The following is a 17,909-nucleotide window of genomic DNA, read 5'->3' on the forward strand; positions in this document are numbered from 1 at the left end:
ATTCTATACTTGTCTAGACTGCTTTTAGGCAAAGCATGGATTGGCATATTCGATGATGAGCACATTACATTCTTATGATGTACACAATAAAGAATTTTTATGCTGACATTGTGGAAATGACATCCTTCAAATGTCGCTGACACACACACTAATGGTAATAATTGAAGGAGGATATATACATTGGTATTTCAAATACATTTCTGTGTAGACAAAGCATTGATCCAGTAAATAGTAAGATTGTCATTTTCTTTTCAAGTGGTCCAATGATGTTTGTTGAAGACATACAATTGGATAATGATTTACTCAGCATTTTTGTTTGACTCTCGTAATATCAGTAAAGCTCTGATACCTATTAAATAAGACAACAGATTGCAATAAAGCTTTAGCTGGCCACATAAGACGAACACTGGGTACAAACTACAGGTTTCTCATCCAACTATTGGGCCAATCCCACGATCAATGACCGTTCGGCCTGATATCGTATTAGTGTGTACGCTCCAACGATGAACCATTATCGTTCCAATGCCCAACGTATCCGTAACATATGCTCCTACAATGTTTGATTGGATTTTATAAATGGACTAAAAATCTCTGTAAAACAATGTCGTTCTAACTCTGAAGTGTGTACGAACTCACGACTAGCAGTGTAGGCAGATCTCCAGAGAGTTAACAGAGTCACAATCTTTTCAGCCAATGGTTATGACAGATGAAGAGCACAGGTCTGAAGTTAAATCTTATAACGCGGCATGCTGATTGGGACTTTCAGTTGTTGGTAAAATCAGCAATGATATTGTATCGAGAGACATTTTCTGTAGTGTGCATCCAGCCCAACACACCTTTCTCTAAAGATTCTATTGTTAATTTATCACCACTATGTGATACTGAGAAGGGTTTTGTGTACACAGTTCCTTATTTTCAATCACTGTTGGTATGGCTTCTCAATCCCAGTCTGCAGACCTGACCGAGCCTATAGGGTTTCATAAGCAAACCAATAAGGGGGGGGGGGGGGGGTTTACTAGTACCTGGAAACCCCCTCCAAGCCTGGGGCACTGTATAATTGAGGTGACTGGCCCTGCTCCCGCTTCACACAGCTCTGCTTGAAAAGGGAGCGCTGCGTGCACTACTGTATATTATGGGGATAGGAAGAGTAGGAGCGCAGCCAAGCACTGTCTAAAATTATAGCCACGCCCCCATGCATGCTGGTCACGCCCACTGTCAGCGTGGTGTGGAAACCCCCCTCTACAAATCCTGCGTTTGCCCCTGGGTTTTGTGATTAAACATTGCTATTTTATGATAAAGCAATACCAGATGATCAGCCAGAATGACTGATTGATTAATATGTACAGTAAGGATTTTGTTGAACAGTACCTTATATTTTCTAGATCTCACCAACCCCCCTCCCTCTGCCTTCTAAAAATCTATTAGACAACCTGGGGATTGTACACTATATGGGTAAAAGTATTTGGCCACATCTGTTATTTATTGAATTGAGGTGTCTCAATGAGACCCGTTGCAAGACGGTTTGTGAAATTTCATCCCTGCTGGATATTCCACGGTCAACTGTAAGTGATATTATTAGAAAGTGGAAGCGTTTAGGAACAACAGCAACTCAGCCACGAAGTGGAAGACCACGTAAAATCACAGAGCGGGGTCAATGACTGCTAAAGTGCATTGTGTGTAAAACAGCGCTCTGTTGATTCCATAGCTGGAGAGTTTTGAACTTCCACTGGGCATTAATGTAAGCACAAAAACTATGGCAGGAGCTTAATGGAATCAGTTTCCATGACCGAGCAGCTGCATGCAAGCCTTACATCACAAAGACTAATGCCAAACGTTGGATGGAGTGGTGTACGGCACACCGACACTGGACTGTGGAGCAGTGTAAACGTGTTCTGTGAAGTGACGAATCATCCTTCTCTGTTTGGCAGTCAGATGGGCGAGTCTGGGCTTGGCAGATACCGGGAGAATGTTACCTGTCTGATTGTATTATGCCAACTGTAAAGTTTGGTGGAGGAGGGATAATTGCATGGGGCTATTTTTCAGGGTTTGGGCTAGGCCCCTTACCAGAGCCGGATTAACCTAATGGTCTTTGTGGGCTATAGCCCAGGAGCCTTGGCCAGCTGGGGGGGCCCTAACAAATATTTTTATGTAATACTGCCTGCGATTGGGTCGGGGGCGGCCTCCTATTCATTCTAGGCATGCGCAGCTAACAGCAAATCTGATGCTGTTAGCTGCCCTGCTGTCAGTGCGGCCACGGTGCACATCACACTGCTAGAGAGAAGGTCATGCGTGATCTACTCACTAAGCAGCACAATGCCCACCGCGCCCACACAGAGAGCAGGATAAGGTCCTTTTTCTATCAAGGACTACAAAGACATGGTTTGATGAGTTCGGTGTGGTAGAACTTGACTGGCCTGAACAGATCCCTGACCTCAACCCCATCGAACACCTTTGGGATGAACTGGAACAGAGATTGCGAGCCAGGCCTTCTCATCTAACATCACTGCCTGACCTCATAAACACTCTACAGAATTAATGGGCACAAATTCGCATCGAAATGCTCCAACATCTGAAAAGCCTTCCAAGAAAAGTGGATGCTATTATCGCAGCAAAGCGGACCAACTCCATCTTATTGGAATACAATGTCATTACAGTTCCTGTTGGTGTAATGGTCAAGCATCCGAATAATTTTGTCCATATAGTGTATTTCTGCAGGTTATAATTCTACATTAAGGATGAGGTATCACTTTAAACTTTTATATGAACTTATCCTGACCATATATAATGGCCACTATGTGATTATCTATATGAGATTGTTACTTCCTGGGCTAGGAACATTTAAAAATCGTTGGTCCAGCTACTACCAGGACCTCATGTCTTTAAAACCGAGGAAACTGTTACAGATCGGTCTGGGCTGCGCTACAAAGACTATTCCAGACTCATTCGATTCATACAGTAGATGTAAAACTCTTTCCAACATTTATTCCCCTCACCAGAGGGTACTGCTGATCTTAAGTCATCAGGTTACATCATAAATCTTTCAATAGATGATTACAGAATACTGAACATTCTGCAGTCAAATTGTACAATCCAGGCATTCTATACGTGTCTGTTCTGGTTTTAGACTGAGTATGAAAATTGCTTATTCGATGATGTACAGAATTGACCTGTTCAAAAACTTGTCACTGGAAAAAAAGGTTAAATAAATGAAGGGGCGATTGTATCTATAGCAATTCACATATCAGGCAGAATCTATCCTACACAAGAGTGATCAGTCCGTCTGTTGGTGGGATGCTTTCTCAACACTCTCCTGTGTCCTATCCTAATGACCAGTGGGTCTCACAAAGCTACCATGTAACTGGGAAGCTCAAACATCAGTAATCCAGAAATAAAAGGCTTGTCTGAAACCTGCTCTGGAAACACTACTCGGAGTTTTTAAAATCATATAACTTCCAGCGTTTTTAGTAGCAAATTAATTAGAAAGGTCAATGTTTTGGGGGCCTTAGAGGTAAAGTTGTTAAGGTAGCCGCAGTGGTTGAAGTGGGCCGGTATATGGTAGTATGCGATGTAATCAGTGGAGCCAGCCACATAAAATGTGTTAATAGCATATACTGGTCCCATAAGAAAGCTATAGAGATAATGGTTCTCCCAAGGAATCAAAATGATGTAATCAACTTTCCTATGCATATGTGCATAAAATTATATGGGGCCTGATTCCTTAAGGAAAGTAATGCAAAAAAGGAGTATGTTTTATCCTGTTACAAGGCAAAGGGTGCATATTAATTTAATATTTTGCACATAAGTTAAATACTGGCTGTTTTTTCATGTAGCATACAAATACTTGATAACGTTATTTGTACAGTCATGGGCAAAAGTTTTGAGAATGACACAAATATCATTTTTCACAAAGTCTGCTGCCTCAGGTTTTTATGATGGCATTTTGCATATACTCCAGAATGTCATGAAGTGTGATCAGATGAATTGTAAGTCATTTCAAAGTCCCTCTTTGTCATAACAATGAACTTTATACCAAAAACAACATTTCCACTGCATTTCAGCCCTCCCACATCAGGGCCAGCTGACATTAGGTCAGTGATTCTCTCATTAATACAGTGAGGTGAAGACTTTTGGAGGATGGCCTGGTGTCAAGAAGGCCAGCAAAGAAGCCACTTCTGTTCAGGAAAAACATCAGGGACAGGCTGATATTCTGCAAAAGGTACAGTGATTGGACTGCTGAGGACTGGGGTAAAGTCATTTTCTCTGATAATTCCCCTTTCACATTGTTTGGGGAAACAGGAAAAACGCTTGTCCGGAGAAGGAAAGGTGAGCACTACCATCAGTCCTGTGTCATGTCAACAGTAAAGCATCATGAGGCCATTCATGTGTGGGGTTGCTTCTCAACCAAGGGAGTGGGCTCATTCACAATTTTGCCTAAGAACACAGCCATGAATAAAGAATGGTACCAAAGCATCCTCCAAGAGCAACTTCTCCCAACCATCCAAGAACAGTTTTGGAGACAAACAATGCCTTTTCCAGCATGATGGAGCACCTTGCCATAAGGCTAAAGTGATAACCAAGTAACTCGGGATTAAAACATTGAAATGTTGGGTCCATGGCCAGGAAACTCCACAGGCCTTAATCCCATTGAGAACTTGGGGTCAATCCTCAAGAGGGGGGTGGACAAACAAAAACCCACAGATTCTGACAAACTCCAAGTATTGATTAGACAGGAATGGGCGGTCATCAGTCAGTATGTGGCCCAGAAGTTGATTGACAGCATGTCAGGGCGAATTGCAGAGGTCTTCAAAAAGAAGGGTCAACCCTGCAAATATAGACTCTTTGCATAAACATAATGTAATTGTCAATAAAAGCCTTTGACACTTATGAAATGCTTGTAATTTTACTTCAGTATATCATAGCAGCATCTGACAAAAAGATCTAAAATCACTGCAGTAAACGTGAAAACTTGTGAAAACCAATACTTGTGTCATTCTCAAAACTTTTGGCCATGACTGGACACTGAAATTTAAATTTGATCTAGGACATGCCCTTCCCCAACTCTACATCTGTCCCCACATTTAAAATTTACCTTTCCCTCAATGCAACATAGTTTTGCCATGGTGCATAGTTACAAATTTTTTTGCTTTACTTTCCTTATGAATCAGGCCCACTATCTTTAGTGGATTTAATGTCTATTTTTGCTAAGTTCTAGTAGCGAATTATAATATTTATAAAATAAATTGCTAGGACAGTTTTTGAACAATGTGCAATTAAACAATTGTAGAACAGATTAGAATACCAGCACGCGTCTTGCAATGATGTCACACATTTCCTTGCCAAATTTTGGCCATTTTGTTAAGGAAGATGTTTTTTAAAAGTAAAGGAAGGATTTTGGAAATTGGGCCATGTTACACAAGAGTTTGCTATGACTGTTTAACTGTTTTATTTCTATGTTAATTTAAGACAACTATAATGCACTTATATTTATGTATGGTCAGTTTGTAATAATCATCTTTGTTCAATAAGTACTTTTTGTCATATTAAACTCCATTTAGTAAAGATCTTTCTTTGTGTTATTAAATAATTCTCATGTTTGATGGGCTTGGTTTTTATAAAGCTAACTTAAGCAGTTAATTGTTTACAGTATCTCTGATTAAGGCAGGTTTTGATTGCAGTTTGAGATGTCAGGGAGTAATTGAAACTAAAAGTGTTAACTCTTGAGCCTAATCTTAGTGGTGGCAAGATTTGGGGTTTAATAATGAGTGTGACAAATCATTTTGGGTAATTTTAGATAGACTAGGTGCTTTTGTTTTGATCAACCCTTTGACGCCCACCAGGTGAGACTGGTCCGGACTACTTATGCTATATAATTTTTTTGGGGGTGGGGGGGTTTGTACTTAATTAGGAAAAAGCTTTACAAAAATGACATTAGAATATTATATATAAGAAGTCTCGAATAACGCCATTGTGTGTCTACGATGGAAGAAAATAAAATGTGAAAAATGGCAGAGGGGGTTAATGCTCTTTATACCTATGTATCATATCTTTTCATACATTGAAGAACCAAACAACCAGAAGAGCCACTCACCCTTACCCACTAAGGATCACTATTTAATGCAGAATCTAATGAGCAAACCAGACTTCTTTTTAACTCTTTACTAGCCACTGAGCTCATCTTATAGGAAGCAGTGCACCAACCGGTTTAAGGAGTCGTTGATTCTAAATGTAAACAAGTGAGGAGGACAGCCAAGAAACAGTGTCAGGCTCTTGATGTGCTTGTTGGGAAACTTGAGTGTTTTTAATTTCTGTAGCGTGCCAGCAAAAATATGACCAATGCCACAAAGAGAACAATGCATAGTTTAGTGAACCTCACACAGGCACCATTCTTCTAGGGAGTTTAAAATAGTCTCTCATTGCTACTTCATTCAATATGGAGATTTTCAGTGATCCTGAAAGAGATTCACAGAACCCACATGAAAACTGATCAATATTCAAAGAGATGAAGTTCATTATTATTATTATATTAAGCAGTATGTAGTATTTTTGGTGCAGATTCCCCCAATATAAAATAAAGTCATGGCCAAAAGTTCTGAGAATTACACAAGTATTGGTTTTCACAAAGCGTGGGGCAGCACGGGGGCTTAGTGGTTCTCACTTCTTCCTCACAACACTGGGCTCCATTCCCCAGTAGTTCATATTTTGGAAAATCTGGGTGCCACTCCATACCAAGTGAATGACAGGTACTGGCGATATCCGGGAACAGCTATAATCACATATCTTTGGGAAAGGTATGTCACATTGTAATAATTCCATCATGTTTGGTATTTAAATGTGCAGGAGATTATGACCGGTTTATTGAAGGGGGAGTTATGTCTCTGGGATATATCTGTGAACAATTACCCAAAGGTCAAAACTTTGGGAATATTTGTAAGAAAACTGTAGTGACACCCAGGGGACATCCCTGCCCCCCTAATAGCATTAACACGCCCCTAAGAAGAACATCCCATTTCATTTTGCTTAAAAAACCTGTGTTGGGAAGAGGCAAGTTGTCATTTTCTTGGGGATCAATCTAATTGAAGGACTGTCCATCTTTTCTGCCTACCCCCAGGCATACAGATTATGATAAGTAAATTATGCTCTCTACTATCATCCCATTTGTTTTTATAACTGTTTGCAATTTTATTTGTATGGCAAATCGTTATCTAACTGTTTTTTTTATTCTCTGTGAGCATTGTACTTTTTGTATATTAAATCTAACAATTTAATAGTTCTGTCCTTATTGCTCTAAAAGGAATTCATTGCCTGTTTAGAAGTGACAGATTGCTTGGCTGGATTAACTCTTTAGAAACCAGTGTGTGAAGGGTTAACTGTTTAGCTACCAGAGCACAGTGTGCGCAATTGGGTGATTAAGTCATAGGCTTGCTACGGGCCTTATACGTAGCTGGTGGCAGTTGCTGAGAGGTATGAAGCATGTGTATGTGTTGGGAAGGGACCAGAGAAATCTGTAGCCTTAGAGGAAGATGTGAGTGTGAGATTTGGGCTGGAATCCTGTGTGTTCTCTTACAGTAGCTTCCAAGTCACAAGTGCGCAGAGGGCGGTTTGTGACTGATAAAGGGGTTCAGGAGCGGTTTTCTGACAAAATAGAGGTGATATACTATATGACTGTCAGGGCTGCCAAGAAGAATTCAGGGCCCGGGTACAACAAATTCATGGGGCCCCCCTCATAGTGAAGTAAGCCCCAAAATTTTTTTGCGCCGCCTTACGGCGGCGCAAAAAAGATTAGGTATATGGTCATATATTCAGGGGCGTGGCTAGCCAAACGGCAGTGCAAAAATTTTGGGAGGTGCGGTCATGCATTTGGGGGCGTGGCAAACGTGCCATTGGGGCGTGGCTAACATAAAAACCACTAGGCTCTCAATTCGCCGGAGCGTCACATATGTTTAAGCACTCCTGACTTTCAGGACATCTACCACCACAGGGTAGTATACAAACAATGCAGTGTGTACACAAACAGTTCAGTCTTGGCCTACACCTTACATTGGACACAACATTCACCAAAAATTGGTATTGTCCCTACTAGAATCACAACATTTCACACACTGTGCTGCTCTCTCCTACCTGTTCTTCTCACTTTCTCCACCTGTGGCTGCTGCTTTCTTTAGTTGTGGCTTGTCCGGATCCAGAAATGTTGAAGGACCTATTTTGAAAAAAAAATGGCTACATTTAGAAAATTACAGCCAGCCCCAGCGTTAAATCAATAGCACCCACGATTAATAATTAGGCCTTCCTCCAGCTCCAATATTACAATAATGTGCCCCTTCATCATCGCCATGCCTTATGATCACACTGTGCCCTCCATGCTGTTTTTGCCCCCTTCATCTGGCTCCCCTTCATCAGACTATACTATGCTGCTCCCCCCCTTTTTCAATCCCACTGTGCCATGCCTCCCCCCCCCCTTTGTAACCCCACTGTGTCATGCTGCCCACCATTTTTTAACCCCACTGTGCCATGCTGACCCCTGTTTATTAACCCCACTGTGCCATACTGCCCCGTTTTTTAACCCATCTGTGCCCCTCTCATTTTTTCACCCCCTCTGTCATGCTGCTTTCCCATTTTTTAACCCCTCTGTGCTCCCACCTCAATTTTTAACCCCTCTGACATGCTGCTTTCCCATTTTTTAACCCATCTGTGCCCCTCTCATTTTTTAACCCCTCTGACATGCTGCTTTCCCGTTTTTTAACCCCTCTGTGCTCCCCCCTCAATTTTTAACCCCTCTGACATGCTGCTTTCCCATTTTTTAACCCCTCTGTGCCCCCACTCATTTTTTAACCCCTCTGACATGCTGCTTTCCCATTTTTTAACCCCTCTGTGCTCCCCCTCATTTTTTAACCCCTCTGACATGCTGCTTTCCCGTTTTTTAACCCCTCTGTGCTCCCCCCTCAATTTTTAACCCCTCTGACATGCTGCTTTCCCATTTTTTAACCCCTCTGTGCCCTCACTCATTTTTTAACCCCTCTGACATGCTGCTTTCCCATTTTTTAACCCCTCTGTGCTCCCCCTCATTTTTTAACCCCTCTGACATGCTGCTTTCCCGTTTTTTAACCCCTCTGTGCTCCCCCCTCAATTTTTAACCCCTCTGACATGCTGCTTTCCCATTTTTTAACCCCTCTGTGCCCCCACTCATTTTTTAACCCCTCTGACATGCTGCTTTCCCGTTTTTTAACCCCTCTGTGCTCCCCCCTCATTTTTTAACCCCTCTGACATGCTGCTTTCCCGTTTTTTAACCCCTCTGTGCTCCCCCCTCATTTTTTAACCCCTCTGACATGCTGCTTTCCCGTTTTTTAACCCCTCTGTGCTCCCCCCTCATTTTTTAACCCCTCTGACATGCTGCTTTCCCATTTTTTAACCCCTCTGTGCCCCCACTCATTTTTTAACCCCTCTGTCATGCTGCCCCCCCGTTTTTTAACCCCTTTGTGCCCCCTCATTTTTTAACCCCTCTGTCATGCTGCCCCCCCGTTTTTTAACCCTTGTGCTCCCCCTCATTTTTTAACCCCTCTGTCATGCTGCCCCCCCCCCCGTTTTTTAACCCCTCTGTGCCCCCCTCGTTTTCCTCCCTTCACTTACCTTTTCTCCTCTCTTGGTCTTCTCTGCTGCTCTGTGCTCCATTGCTCCAGACTGACTGAATGCTGGGCATGACATGATGACATCACACCCAGCATTCAGACAGTCTGAATAGAGCACAGAGCAGCAGAGAGGAGGGATGCCGGCTCCGCGATCAGGTGAGTATGTTGTTTTTTTTTTTTAAACTAGCCTGCTCCCCCCACCAACGACCGAGCCCCCCCCCACCCCCCCCCCCCCCCCCCCCCCCGCCAAAAAAAAAAAAAAAGGAAAGGAAAAAAAACGTTTGGAAAAAAAAAATTAAAAATTAAAAAAAATCAGCAGCGCAAGGGCCCGGGCCGGGCCCCCTGACATGCCGGGCCCGGGTAATTAGTACCCGCTCCCCCCCCCTCTCGGCGGCCCTGATGACTGTTGGAATATATGATAAGATATCTAATCAGGGAGTAGCTAGTGGGACTTATGCCTGACAACACCCCCCCTTCCCCTTCCTCAAAGAGACTAGCGACCCTGACAAGCACTTCAGCTCTTTCTGACCTCTGGCGGGTCCAGGTTAATGAGCACTGTTAGGACCCCTGAGGTGCCAACTTTGTCACCCCATTGGTCCCAGTATAATTAACACAAGTCTACAAGACCCCTGCCCTCTGCTTATTATACTAAAGAAGTAAATATCCAAAGAAGTAACATCCAAAATTTTACAATAAACTTTGCTTATCCCTTTATTAAATATAAATAAAATCCAATGTCCTGATCCTTCATAGACAATATGGAAAAAGAACATGAAATCCCCACCCCCCCCCCCCCAAAAAAAAAAACCTCCAAAAACTATGACCCACCCATTCACTAGCTCTGACCACCACTACACGATCACAGCCAAAAGTTCCAGGGTCTCTCCCCCAAGATTCTTATTTAAGCTGAAATAAGTCAACCTAAATGTTGGGGTCTTTTATTTTCAGGATCTGAATATTTAAAACTTTTCATAATTGACAAGCAATAATACTACCTTACAGAAGTTATGCTTCCCTCCCATAGTTCATATGTCATGAATGAGTGATAGACCCGTGCAGGGCTGCCAAGAAGAATTCAGGGCCCGGGTACAACAAATTCATGGGGCCCCCCCTCATAGTCAAATAAGCCCCACGGCGGCGCAAAAAAATTTAGATGTATGGTCATCCATTCAGGGGCGTAGCTAGCCAAACGGCGGTGCAAAAATTTTGGGAGGTGTGGTCATGCATTTTGGGGCGTGGCAAACGTGCCATTGGGGCGTGGCTAACATAAAAACCACTAGGCTCTCAATTCGCCGGAGCGTCACATATGTTCAAGCACTCCTGACTTTCAGGACATCTACCACCACAGTGTAGTATACAAACAATGCAGTGTGTACACAAACAGTTCAGTCTTGGCCTACACCTTACATTGGGCACAACATTCACCAAAAATTGGTATTGTCCCTACTAGAATCACAACATTTCACACACTGTGCTGCTCTCTCCTACCTGTTCTTCTCACTTTCTCCACCTGTGGCTGCTGGTTTCTTTAGTTGTGGCTTGTCCGGATCCAGAAATGTTGAAGGACCTATTTTGAAAAAAAAATGGCTACATTTAGAAAATTACAGCTAGCCCCGGCGTTAAATCAATAGCACCCACGATTAATAATTAGGCCTTCCTCCAGCCCCAACATTAAAATAATACTATTTACATTTAATAAATAAACCTATTTCACTTCCTGCAAACAGCCCCAGCAATACCTATTTCCCGCAACCATCACTGCCATTAAATAATTCATAGTCACATTTAATAAATAGACCTCATTCTCCCTAAACTCACCCCAAGATTCAATAGCCCCCAAACCACCCCATCTTAAATTAATAGTCCCTACTATTAAATTGCCTCACCATCACCCTACAAACAAAATAGCGCCCATTAATTAGCCGCCACCTACCTCACACACACTACATTGCAACAAGCCCCCTGTGCCATCACACACACAATACTGTGCCCCTTCATCACAACTACACTGTACCCCCTTATGCTCACACTGCGACCTCCATGCTGCTTTTCCCCCTTCTTTTTTACTTTGTGCCTCTCTCCCACTTTTTTTATTCCTCTGTTCCTCTCTCCCACTTTTTTCCTCCTCTGTTCCTCTCTCCCACTTTTTTTTCCTCCTCTGTTCCTCTCTCCCACTTTTTTTTCCTCCTCTGTTCCTCTCTCCCACTTTTTTTCCCTCCTCTGTTCCTCTCTCCCACTTTTTTTCCCTCCTCTGTTCCTCTCTCCCCAATTTTTTTTTATTCCTCTGTGGCTCTCTCCTTTTTTTCCTCCTCTGTTCCTCTCTCCCACTTTTTTTCCCTCCTCTGTTCCTCTCTCCCCAATTTTTTTTTATTCCCCTGTGGCTCTCTCCTTTTTTTCCTCCTCTGTTCCTCTCTCCCACTTTTTTTTCCTCCTCTGTTCCTCTCTCCCACTTTTTTTCCCTCCTCTGTTCCTCTCTCCCCAATTTTTTTTTATTCCCCTGTGGCTCTCTCCTTCTTTTCCTCCTCTGTTCCTCTCTCCCACTTTTTTTTCCTCCTCTGTTCCTCTCTCCCACTTTTTTTTCCTCCTCTGTTCCTCTCTCCCACTTTTTTTTCCCTCCTCTGTTCCTCTCTCCCCAATTTTTTTTTTATTCCCCTGTGGCTCTCTCCTTTTTTTCCTCCTCTGTTCCTCTCTCCCACTTTTTTTTCCTCCTCTGTTCCTCTCTCCCACTTTTTTTCCCTCCTCTGTTCCTCTCTCCCCAATTTTTTTTTATTCCCCTGTGGCTCTCTCCTTTTTTTCCTCCTCTGTTCCTCTCTCCCACTTTTTTTTCCTCCTCTGTTCCTCTCTCCCACTTTTTTTTCCTCCTCTGTTCCTCTCTCCCACTTTTTTTCCCTCCTCTGTTCCTCTCTCCCCAATTTTTTTTTATTCCCCTGTGGCTCTCTCCTTTTTTTCCTCCTCTGTTCCTCTCTCCCACTTTTTTTTTTATTACTCTGTGGCTCTCTCCTTTTTTTCCTCCTCTGTTTCTCTGTCCCCTTTCTTTATAGTACTGTCCCTCCCTGTTTTCCTCCCCTTGCCTCTCCGTTTCTTTACTTACCTTTTGTCAACTTCTTTCTTTTCTTTTCTGCTCTTCTGTCTCCTCTTCTGTCTTCTTTCTTCCTGCTGGCTGCGGCGCTCCTCACTGACTGACAGGCGTGACTTGATGACGTCACGCCCAGCAGTCAGTGTGAATGGAGGAGAGGAGGGACACGGCGCCGCGCGATCACGTGAGTATTTTTTATTTTTTATTTTTTCTTCCAGCTCCCATGAACCCCCCCCCCCCGCGGGAAAAAAAAATAAAAAAAGTTTTAAAAAAAATAGCGCAACAGAGAAAAATAATAAAAAAATAAAAATAAATTTAATTAGCAGCGAGGGCCCGGCCCGGGCCCCCTGGCATGGCCGGGCCCGGGTAAACTGTACCCGCTCCCCCCCCCTCTCGGCGGCCCTGGACCCGTGCACTGAGAGATTCCCCTGCCTAGTGCATGAGCTGTCATTAATAATGCATGTACCGGGAGATCGGCATTGATAGCCGTAGTCTACAGGCTTGAGATTTGGTGAATGTAAGTAATACTCAGGATTTCACATTAAATAAACTAGATCTAATATAATTTGCCAGTGAATTGTTTCTTTAAAACCAAGGTTTCATGAAAAATGCAACCAATATGGCCATGTATCCTGTGGTATGTTGCAGTAGTGGATGAACTACTACATTTATCATTGTGGTTCTAATCTAAAATTTCAAATGTGACAAATTACCAGAAAAAGATACATGTTTAATGTTCTTTATGTCTTAACTTTTACAGTAAATACTAATCTAATGACCCTGCTGAAATGAGTGGCATTTCCTACATGTAGTTCATCGGGACGTCATTGGAGGCCGACTACTAAGAGACAAGGGAATAATTTCAGCCTATTTTGAGTCTCCTTCAGCCTTTCCAGGAAAAGTCCTAGAAAGGTTGTGTTCTTAGTCCAATAATGTGAGTTAACTGTAGCACCTTGTAGCAGGTGGAGGATGGTCAAAACAGAGGAATGAACACTACATCACCAGGCCACATAGCAAAATTTGGAGAGGGGCCCTGGTGAGGCTGTCTATCCCCACACTGCTCTTCTGAGCCTGTGTGGGGCACACGCACAATTAAACCCTGTTGCGACTTCACTGCGTTTGTGCTGACATGATAGTGGGCGCAGGGATTGGCGGACTACCGTTATAGTGCGGTTCCGGGCCGCGTATCCACCCTTTGCAACACAGCAGTTCCGTCTCTAGTCACAACACATAACATACCGTTAACTTTGATGACAATTCTTCACCTAAACAAAACTGACATTTATGTGGTTCCCAGGTATAGTAATCTAATATGTGTTCAGAGTTCACTGTCTATAGGCAAACCCAGGGGGGGGGGGTTTCCTAGTGCCTGGAAGCCCCCACCGCCCTTCCAGCCTGGGGAACTGTATGCTTGAGGTGGCTGGACCGTGCCCCTGGGACCAGCCACTTTGCAGTTTGTACTGCTCAGAGCCATCTCTCCCCTGCTGTGTGTTCCCGCCTCTTTCTCTCCTGCTGTGTTCCCTGCCCCTCTACCCTACTGTGTGTCCCGTAGCCAAGCACTGTTTAAAATTATAGCTATGCCCCCATGTATGCAGGCCACGCCCACTGGTGGCTTAACATGAAAACACCTCTACAAATCTTGTGTTCGCCCCTGCTGTCCTCTATAGGATGTCACCTCATGCAACAGTCCTACAAGCTGATCGGAGAAAACCACAAGCAAGTCATGTTGGCATATGTTCCCATGGATATCATTGCTGTCTTTGTGATAATTAGATCTGCATGCTGTGCTATTTTCTGGTGATTTTCTACAGTGGTGTCCCATTGGCAACATAATTCAAGAAAACACTTGTGTGGACTTGTGCCTTAACGCACATAAAGGTCTATTTATGACCCTTCGTTTTTTTCACTTGTTACTTTTCAATCCTTATCTTCTTGATAAGGATTGAAAAGTAACGGCTATGTATTAAAAAACTTCTCAGGGACAGCAGTGCCGATAACCTGCTGTCCCTGAGAAGTGACTCACCTGATCATCACAGTCTTTTCTCAAGTTTAAAGGCTGCGGTGATCTTCTCTTTTTTTTTTTTCCTTTTTTGCTAGTGGGCATGCACCGACTGAAAAGTTGGTGCATGCGCAGTAACATCCTGGCCGGCAAACTGTAGGATGAGTGACAGGGAGGGATCACATGATCCCTCCACACATGCGCTGTCTTCAGAGCAGAGCTGGACAGCGCGATAGTTTTCAGATATGTTAATGTACGCCAGCTTCAGATGGCGCCAGCTTCAGATGGTGTACATTAACATGTAGAAAAAGAGAAAAATTTCTCTAGTTAGCCTTTAATACATAGCGGTTCTGAGCACTTCCCATACACTGTTATGGGGAGTGCTCAGAAAACCGATAGGAAATGCAAAGCAGCTGATATCTGAGATATCTGCTGCAATGCTTCAATGATACATAGCAATTTCACAGTAAACACCCGAAAACTGTGGTTTTCGGGTGTTTAACACAGGAAAAATCCTTGATAAATAGACCCCATAGTCATAGAAATAAAAAATATTTCTTCAGTTGACACTTCCATGTAAATAATTATATATCTGTCACTCAATCAGACAAGTAGTTAACATAAAATAATCAGCACGCTAGTTATGTGCTATGAGGCGATTGCAAATACTCTTCTTATCTTTTTAATGTAATTTACTTGTGATTCTTGTCGAGTTAGAGTTAATTACAGACAGAAGCTGCCAGTAACACTTGGCACGGACGGTGTGAACATTTCAGACTGCAATATAATAAAATGGTTTACTGTATTTGTAGTTGACATTGTAAATATTTTTCACAGGCACGTATTCAGTTCCATATATAATGGAAATTTTTGCCTAATTCTGCAGGTTGAAATCTTCTTTCATATACTATTTATAATGGAGTGTTTTCCAGACCTTTGGAAAGTTTGCATCTTAGCATTAATGTAATTTGCTTTGTGTAGATAAATGACCAGTACATGAATACACCCATAGACAATGTGTCAGGAATAAGCAGGTGGCCCGTTCACAATTACCTACTGTATTATTTAAACACGTCTTTTACATTATCAATCTAAACTCTGTATGCAAAAGAAACGTGACGGCAACAATACAAATAAAGAGTGGAAAAAGGTTAGTAAAGTAACGTAGAATGAAAAGCTTATTATTAATGGTTTGGATCCTTTCCATGGAGATATAAGGCCTGTCTGAAGAAGGGTAACCATGGTGTGTGTATTTGTGTCTGCAAACAAGTTTTTTTTTGCAGATCTACAATTGACAGACATGTTGCAGTCATCACACTGAATCCATGTAAGACAGCTACTGAAGCGGAGGCTTAGGGCAGCAGGAAATGTAAATCCAGGTCCCACCCCAAACCAACAGCTGGTTGAATAAAGGTTCTATTCCTGGATCACAGACTTCTTGGAAAGGCCACTTACATGGAGTCATTCCCATCCTCTAACATTCCTGACTGGTGGAAGTGGTAATAACACTGAAAGATTATCCAATAGGCTGCAGCCTGGGGCGCAAGTCTTAAGGGGGAGGAGGAATTTTTATAGAAGGAAAATGGATTTTAAATTAAAGATGGGCTTGTTTTTCCTAAAGCATATTAGCCTGGCGTGAAAGGTGAGGGGAAACAATGAGCGTATTAACCTGTCAATTTGGCAGTGTCACTCATGCCAAGATGGGGGGCACCAATGTTCTCTGTCACCCTGGGCACTAAAATGTCTACTTACGGCTCTCATAGTAGATATAAAATAATCTCAAGAGTAGACATCCAGGTTAACTTTATAAAAGCAACTAACTGTCATCATGAATGCACATGTCCTGTGAATCAATAGTACTAAATAACCTACCTCTAGATCATGATTTTTGTTTGCTGCATAAATGTTTAAGGTAATTTCTCTTTTTGGCCACCTTTTAAAAAGCCTTTTCATTCACAAGAGATTCTGTTTCAATGAAAATAATTTTTAAGGGACCAAATTCAAATAAGTCAGTATAGTCAATGAACTACTCACTGGGAGGTATATTTACTAAACTGCGGGTTTGAAAAAGTGGAGATGTTGCTTATAGCAACCAATCAAATTTTAGCTGTCATTTATTTAGTACATTCTACAAAATGACAGCTAGAATCTGGTTGCTATAGGCAACATCTCCACTTTTTTAAACCCCGCAGTTTAGTAAATCTAGCCCTGGGTCTTTAAAGCTTGCCACAGGCTAATGCTTAGTCTGATTCCCCACCTACAAACTGTTCTCTCCTTGTTAGAGCTCATCGGTGCAGGCAATATTTTTCTGCTCAGCATGTGAAATGCTTTGAAATAACCTCACTTCAAAATATTGAGAACATTGTGCCTTAGCAGTAGAATGATTTAAAAACTTTGTGGCTAAATTATTGATTCAAATCGCTGTTGTGTAAATTATATTTTGGGGGGAAAAAAAATTCAGTAGGTCAACGGTTTAATGATGTTTTATATATTTTCTATCTATGCAGCCATTCATCCATGACTGTAAGATTGATTGGGAAGGGAGACTACCTGAAAACTTTAGTGTATAGGTGAGTAAACACTGGAGGTGTAAAGTGAAAAATTTCACCTGATCGACACGTCACTTCCCAATTTGTTTGGGAGAAATCTTCAATGTTGGTCACCTTCAAATGATGGTGACTAAAGAATATAGTTAGTCCCCATTTCCATCAAAACAAATTAAAATATAACTAGATGGTACATCCAATGTGTCTGCTCCCCTTGATTTTACCATACTAAAGGTACAGAGTGTTACCTCATTACATAAGTGCATGTGAAATTCTAGCTATACCTGATATTATCTATGTATTAGGTCAGTGTTGGCTAACCTGTGACACTCCAGGTGTTGTGAAACTACAAGTCCCAGCATGCTTTGCCAATATATAGCAGCTTATTGCTGAAAGGTGTATGCTGGGACTTGTAGTTTCACAACAACTGGAGTGTCACTGGTTAGTCAACAGTGTATTAAGTCAATGCTATAGAAATTCACTGTTTCCGTTAATTATTGTATTCCCGGTGTTTTCGTACAAATGTAAGTATAGTTAAAACAATTTTTTTTTTATTTCTTTAGATGTACCTGTTGCCTTCATCCACTGGAGGAGGCCATTTTGTGGGCTGAACCAATATTTAGCTTATCCACTCATTCTGAAGTTAGGACAACTACGAGGTATGA

At 42.2% G+C, this 17,909-nt stretch overlaps 1 protein-coding gene and 1 long non-coding RNA gene across 2 annotated transcripts in view; both read left to right on the forward strand.

The window, feature by feature from the left end:
• The window catches only part of TTC33 (tetratricopeptide repeat domain 33), a 272,691-nt gene extending 255,920 nt beyond the window's left edge, over positions 1 to 16,771 (forward strand). Inside the window, exon 6 of the transcript XR_012678783.1 lies at positions 16,739 to 16,771. The gene's annotated coding sequence lies outside the window, so the exon portion shown is untranslated. The remainder of the gene's footprint in view (positions 1 to 16,738) is intronic.
• A 433-nt stretch (positions 16,772 to 17,204) lies between these two features.
• Positions 17,205 to 17,909, forward strand: part of LOC142100231 (uncharacterized) — a 39,149-nt gene continuing 38,444 nt past the window's right edge. Inside the window, exons 1-2 of the long non-coding RNA XR_012678784.1 lie at positions 17,205 to 17,268; positions 17,808 to 17,903. This is a non-coding gene — a long non-coding RNA (uncharacterized LOC142100231). The remainder of the gene's footprint in view (positions 17,269 to 17,807; positions 17,904 to 17,909) is intronic.

The sequence above is a fragment of the Mixophyes fleayi genome, chromosome 1 (assembly GCF_038048845.1).
Source record: "Mixophyes fleayi isolate aMixFle1 chromosome 1, aMixFle1.hap1, whole genome shotgun sequence".
In the NCBI taxonomy this organism is placed as follows: domain Eukaryota; kingdom Metazoa; phylum Chordata; class Amphibia; order Anura; family Limnodynastidae; genus Mixophyes; species Mixophyes fleayi.